At 36.8% G+C, this 7,193-nt stretch overlaps 1 long non-coding RNA gene across 2 annotated transcripts; it reads left to right on the plus strand.

Annotated features, from left to right (window-relative positions):
• The first annotated feature begins 3,664 nt into the window (after nt 1-3,664).
• Nucleotides 3,665-6,177, plus strand: LOC126627230 (uncharacterized). Of its 2 annotated transcripts, none has more exons than XR_007624938.1 (5): nt 3,665-3,821; nt 3,905-4,068; nt 4,170-4,238; nt 4,937-4,995; nt 6,032-6,177. It is a non-coding gene; the product is annotated as an uncharacterized LOC126627230 (long non-coding RNA). The 2 variants fall into 2 exon arrangements; XR_007624937.1 differs by having other exon boundaries at nt 3,905-4,064.
• The last annotated feature ends 1,016 nt before the right edge of the window (nt 6,178-7,193 follow it).

The raw sequence follows: 7,193 nt of genomic DNA on the forward strand, positions 1-7,193 counted from the left end.
AATCAGAATTACGGCTAAACTTAGCAGATACAAGTGATTAGGGCCCTTAGGGCTTGCGGCAAAGGTTGGGAACTTAAGTCCTAGCCTAATTGGTTTCAGATATGGACTTAAGCAATCCAAATCCAAGAGAAAAAGGGCCAAATAAAATCAGAACCCAATTAGAAATAGGTTTAAGAATTTTCGTCCAAAATTGGGCCTTCTAGAAACTAAGTGTCTTATGGCTGATTTTGGGTATTCTAGAAGGCATAAAAGGGGGGCAAAGGTGTGGCACCCTTTTAGGGTCAGATAGGGCCTCTAGAAATTATGTTTTTAGGTCCACTTGTAGCTAGGATTAAGGTGGAACAAGATTAGGTTAGGATAAGATAGGATAAGGTTTGGATAAGATAAGGTTGGATAAGGTTTTGGATAATGTTTCCTCTTTTCTTGCACTTTCCTTATCTTCTTTGTCATGAACTTTCCTTTTCTGATTTGCAGCAAGTTTCTAACCTCTTTTGACTCCAAATACAAGCTATCCATAATAAGCCCAAAACGGCTCTAAAAGGCTCCAAAATGCATCATTTCGCCAAATACGTCTTATGAACCTGAAAACACACAAAAGAAGCTTAAAGAACTAAAATAACTAAGAACTAATAACATAAAAGCACTAAAACAAGCAACTAAGTCGCATAAATATGCTCCTATCAATTTTCATTCTTATTTCTTTCGAATTAAGAGGTGTAACTCTATGACATAGTCATAAAGTTCAAACCATTCAACTGAGATAGTTTATAAATCCTTCTCGACTACCTTGGAGCTTGTGTCGTAGGAACTAGGTTGTTATATTAGTTGATTATCATCTTGTCTCTCAAAGAACCCATTCTTTGAGTTCTATCTCTCGTTCATTTGCGTTAGGCAAATCATATTGTAGGATTACAATGAACTACCCAACAAACAACATTTGTTAGTTGGTTTATAGAAGTGATATCCAAATGTTAATTTAAGGATACCCACAAGATAATTCTTTAAACAAATATTGCTTATTAGCACACAACCCCAAATCTTAACATGATTAAGATTTGTCTTTCTTTCCAACTATATCCTATGGAGTAATGAAAATTTTGGAAGATCTTGTAATTGACAATCAAATTGTCTTAGAAGTATATATCCTATATATGGGCAATTGATAACATCCAACGAACAAAATCTTATTTCGAGTTCGTTCTTCTCTTAATGGAGAAATCCATTATCATATGATGCTTCTTTCCTTGATATCTTTCAAGGAAACTGTTCTAAAGTGTTACCTTTCCTTGGATCAAATCTAAGGAGGTAAATACTTTAGACATCTTACTCATCAACTTACATTTCTTGAATTCTTTGAAACCTTTTGCAAAGTATTCGGACTTGTATTTATTCAAAATAAATGATAGTCCAACCGAGAGCGATCTTCGGTGAATGTCATGCAACATGAGTAGTATAATGTTGTGGACATGTGCCACTAACATCTAAGTGAATTAACCTCAACAACTTTGTGATTCTTTATTCCTTTCCAAAAGAATAAAGATTCAAACATTTTTCCTTTATACAATTTTAACAAGAAGGCATTGGATCCGGATCTAACGATCCAAAGCATCCATCTATAACCAACTCATAATTTATGTTTTAGAGGTATCACAACTCAGTTGGGATTAGTCACCACCTTGCAACCTTTTGGGCTTTAAGCATCGTTATATTCTAAACAGTTAACACTACCATATGATCTCTACTATAGAGACAATCAATTAGATTACAATAATCTAATAATTCGTTAATAAAGAACAATGTTTTGTCAAACAAAACATTCATCCATCCCTTATAGTGATGGAATTAAGTTCCTTAAAATTGGAATGTAAAGACAATCTTTGGTTTTTCCAATTTCTTTGGTAGTTCATATGAGGAAGTAAGTACCATCTGCTTTCGTAGAGATCTACATTTGATTCACGTTCCGAATGTGAAGTACTTTCTCTTATCTCATTAATCTTCTACTTTTCATTAGCCAAACTTTTACAATGATTGTAAAACATAGTTACTAATATGGATCAAGCATTCAAGTAGAAGAACCAACTGTTTTGAACTTTTCAAGAACAATTTACAACACCTTCGAAAGGTGTGTTCTTGACACTTGCAAGACATTTCTTGCAAATACCCCTTCCAATGTCCATCATTTCATAAAGAACGTTTGTTCCCTTGGAGTTTATTTCGCTTTCTTCATTTGACTTCTCCTTTGACTACAATAGTCATGGTCCCTAAACTCCCACTATCTCTCTTGAAACTTATTTCAATTGTGTTATACACATCAAACGATTTGGAGAGTGTGTGGTTAGTGTTCACTATATAGTTTACAATAAACTTAGTGAACCATTTGGATAGGGACACAAAGGTGAAGTCCTTGCCTAGTTTCCGTTTCTTGAAGTGGTTTAACACTTCAACACTCAATGATTCAAAATCATGATAAGTCCATGTTGATGGACTATTTTTGTCAACCAACCATTATGTTCTAAACATAATTACAAACTTTCAAGAGTTGTTCAAGGCAACTCTCATATCTTCATACAACAATTTGTAAGTGAAGAATCATGGTACATAACATGTCCATGCCCTTGTGCTTTCTTCTCAAGTTCTTTGTTCATTTAACAAAGAAACAAGCACTAGTGTTTGCATTAGCTAAGGGTTGTTCAAAGCAACTCTTATTTCTTCATACAATGATTTGTAAGTGAAGAACTATGACATTAAAAGTGTTGTCCTCTTTATGATAGACTTATCTAACATGTTCTTCCAATGATACATTATCAATAGGAAGATTGTGAGGATTAGACTACTTAGGTACATATACAATCCATTTAAGACAATCTTTGGGATTGTGGTACCAAGTTCGGAAACTAAAGCATTCGGCTTTTCTTTGTCAAGTTTTGGATAGCGTTTGCAAATATATTGGTAAACAAATACATAACGAATATAAATTGATTGATTTTAAGCCATTAGATTCGGGTCTTTAAATCAAATAGCACCACCCACTATTTTTGGAAAATTCCATATCCCTCATCGGAATTCGAGAGTTTTGGAGGAAACTCTTAGTAGGGTATGGGAGACTCATCATTACTAAGCCCACCTCACAATGATATGATGTTGGCTAGCATCAATAATAATGAGAGAGTACACTTACTCATTGCAAGTACCCATCTTATTTGGCCTCTAGAGAATGAAGCCTCACAATGATATGATGTTGGCTCCATTGCACTTAGTTAAGTCATTCCCACCATGCAAGTTCAAGTAGGGGTTCATGAACAACCTCACAATGATACGATGTTGGCTATTCTCGTTGCCTAGCTTCACAACATCATGTATGTTGGAAATGTGCCCTAAAACCAATCATATAATGATACTTTACGGACATTTCACATGTTAAACTAATCTAGTTTAATATCAAGGGCAAAGATTATTGTTTTAAGCCGTCTCATATAAATGTTATATGTCACAGCCCGTCCCGGAATTTTAATTCCGAGGACGTGAAAAGACCAAAATGCCCTTAAGCGGGACTAAGGGGCGAAAATTTAGCAATTGGATTTACATTAGTATGTTTAAAGTTGTGTTTGGGATTTAAGTAGGGCCTCCTACCCTGATTCCCTCCTCATTTCCCGTATGTACTCTCTCTCTCTTCCCTCACGACTCTCTCACTCTCTCTGTCACTCTTCTTCTCCGTTCGAACCAAACCAACCACAAAACCACCCTAAACTTCTACCAACGACGGAGTTAAGACCACCATCAAACTCCTGGAACCTCCACGATCACGATGGTATCCATTTCAGGTAAGTTTTGCTTCGGAAAACCCCTAGTTTCCAAGTTCCCGTGAAGAGTACTGTTCATTATCTTCGAATTGGCTTTGTTTTAGGTGAAACCAAGCTCACAGTGAGCTTAAGGAAGTCCCAAGGAAGCTCGGAGTGCTTCGTTGGAAGTTTTTGGACGTAAGAACACGGAGATCGACAAGTTCAAAGTTTGGCCGGAGCTTTTGAGGCGTTTTCCGGCGAATACCCGGCGAGTTAGGAGTCGAGGTAGGTATAAATCTCTTCGTATCGTCAAGTACTACAACTTTCCTTTTTGTTTCACTCAATTTCGTTGAGTATTGAAGAAGTTATACTCATTTGAAAAATACCCAGTTTCCGGCGACCTCCGAGGCTTTCGAGGCAGTTTCCGGCCAAACCACGGCGAACTAGGTGTTGTTCAAGGTACCATTCTCTTTGTCTCTTCAAGGGCTACAACTTTCGTTTTTGAATCACTTGATTTCGTTGAGAAATGACAAAGTTATGGCAATTTGAAAAACTGCCCGGAAAACGGCCGCCGGAAAAACCAGTCCGGCGACCCAAGGAAGAAGAAGGTGCTACAGTAAAAATAAAAAATAAAAATAAAATTATTTTAAAAATATGTCGACGTCCGTGACGTCGAGTAGATCACTGTGGTATATTCATATACCTAAATTGAACACCGTATGAGAAAGTTATTGAGGATTGTTGGTTAGGTGTTCAAATAACGTTTTATAGTTTTCACATTTAGGTGAAAATGTGAATTGATGATCCGACCGTTGGATCGTCACCAAACTTTGATACGTTGTAATACGTAATATTTGAGGATTATTGGAACTTACGGATTGGGAATCCGAGTTACGGATCTTCCGGAATTGGAATTGTAAGTCCATAATATAAAATGTTAACCGTCACTTAGTTTTGGAAATTGACGGAGATCCGACCGTTGGATGGTAATGAAATTTTAGGATGTTGTCCTAGAGGTATAATGTGGACCTCTGGAAGTTATGGATTTAAAATCTGAGTGGCAGATCTTCCGGATCGATCAACGTAGTGACATATTTTATATAAGTTATGTATTCTATCGATATGAATTCTGAGCCTGGATTTGATTACTATTCTAGGCGGCGATCGTCATGACGCCTTGATGTGTGGTGCTAGGGAGTTGTTGGACGAACTCCAGGTGAGTGGGCAGTTTTGTTTTCCGTATATATATATACTTGACGTTTCCCAGAAATTGAATTGAAATGAAAATATGTTTAAAATGAAATGCATATGAGTTATGTGGAAAAACGGGAAGTGAAATACCATGCATAGAATTGATATGAAAAGTATATAGAAATGTGAGTTGAAATGCCATGCATGAATTAATATATGATGCATATGTATGAATTGGTGCGGTGGACGCACATGTAAGAATTGATTTATGATGCATATGTATGAATTGGTGCGGTGGACGCACAGGTAAGAATTGAGTTATGATGCATATGTATGAATTGGTGCGGTGGACGCACAGGTAAGAATTGATTTATGATGCATATGTATGAAATGGTGCGGTGGACGCACAGATGAGTATTTAATTACTGTTATGATGATGATGATATATATTGAGCTCAAATCCTGCACCATGGTTTAGTGCTTATAGTATTCACCGCATCGCACGCTCGCCTTGGATCCAAGTAGATGCTAGTCGTACAGTCCACGCGGAGTGGGTACGACAGACCAGTCGCGAGAGTGTTAGTGAGATTCCGACTGGTGGGTGACCTTAGATTATGTGCACAGATGATTTATGAGAAGCACTAGAGCGTAACTTGCGTGCAGAAGGCCGGACGGGTCACAGAGGTGACTCCGGTAGAGTGATAATGATAGATTTTGAGCTCTAGGTTCAACCGTACAGGGCTATTAGAGGGCCTACGGTTGATTACTTTCTTGCACCTGATATGATTATGTTGATGCATTCATACCTTATTACTGTTGAGATGATGTGGCATGGCATAATTAATATGAGAAATGTTGAGATGATGTGGCATGGCATAATTATATGAAAATGTTGAGTTAATGAATTGAAGTATTGAGAATATATATGTATATTTATATTTTACATTTCTGGGAAAGTATACAGGTTTTACGGAGAGGGGTTACAACGTTTTGATAAATGTTTGGATTTGGAAAAGAATTGTTTTACTGACCCACTCAATTTTGGTTTTGCGCCCCTCCAGGTTCAGGAATCACAAAGGTGTGGTGACTACGAGGAATTTGACGGTGTTCTGACAGATTGGACAAAATTAGGACTCACCTTCGGGTGTATCAACTTATAAATTGTATAATTAAAGCTTCCGTACTGTGCAAATGGTTACGTCACTCTCACGTGACGGCCAGCATGCCCTCCTTCGGGACGGGGTGTGTCATTATATGCTTAGAAGGCGTTTCATCATTTAGTTCCAAACACTAGAACTCATGCCAATGTCATTCAAAACATGTTATTGAATTGCATAACACATATTCAAGATGAAGTTAGTAGTTTCCACCATAGCCAAAAAGCCTTCATTCCATGCATTTGTTTTGTAGGTTTAACCCCGTTGAGCCTTGTTTTGCCTATATTGTTTGTTAACCCACATTATCCTTACCTAGACTAGATTAGGCCCATCCTTACCCTTGTTCTTAAAGCATAGTAAAGCATAACTCAAAATGAATTCTTTTTGATCAATGTATTGCAGAAAACAAGTGTGGGGGAAGGGATGTATGTGAGTGCCTAAGTCTTAAATGAGGCATGGGTTAGAAAAGAAAAAAAAATAAAATAAAAAATAAAAAAAAAAGAAGAAAGAAAAAAAAATTCGTGGAAAATAGAAAGAAGAAAAAAGAAAAGTTGTGAAAAATATGAAAAAGTTGAAAAAGATGTGGAGATGAGCTCTTAAGTGTTGATTGTTGAAGTAAGGGTCCAAAATATTGAATTCGACCCTAAGTGTTGCATGCACATCCCCTTTGTGTTTAAAAGTTGATTTTTGCATTCAAAAGTGAATTCTAAGTGTCAATTTGATTACTTTGCTTACTATTGTTTTAAGAATGTTTGTTTATCCTTTACCTTTCTTTGTTAGCCAATACCCCGAGCCCCGTTACAACCCTTAACTTCTATCTTGAGTGTTGTGTATTTCAATTTGTGGAGTTTGGGATTGGTATGAGCATATGGTGTCACTTGTTCTCGCATCTAAGTAGTAGCATTCCATTCATGAGATCATATACATGCTTATTTATTCCAGAGAAAGCTTTCTTGTTATATCGTATGTGAGTGCTAGTTTTCATATTTACATCAATCCTCTCACATATAACTAGTATAGGGTGTGTAGTCAGAAAATATGTGTGAAAATTGAGTGCATATCCAGT

The sequence above is a fragment of the Malus sylvestris genome, chromosome 6, assembly GCF_916048215.2.
Source record: "Malus sylvestris chromosome 6, drMalSylv7.2, whole genome shotgun sequence".
Classification (NCBI taxonomy): domain Eukaryota; kingdom Viridiplantae; phylum Streptophyta; class Magnoliopsida; order Rosales; family Rosaceae; genus Malus; species Malus sylvestris.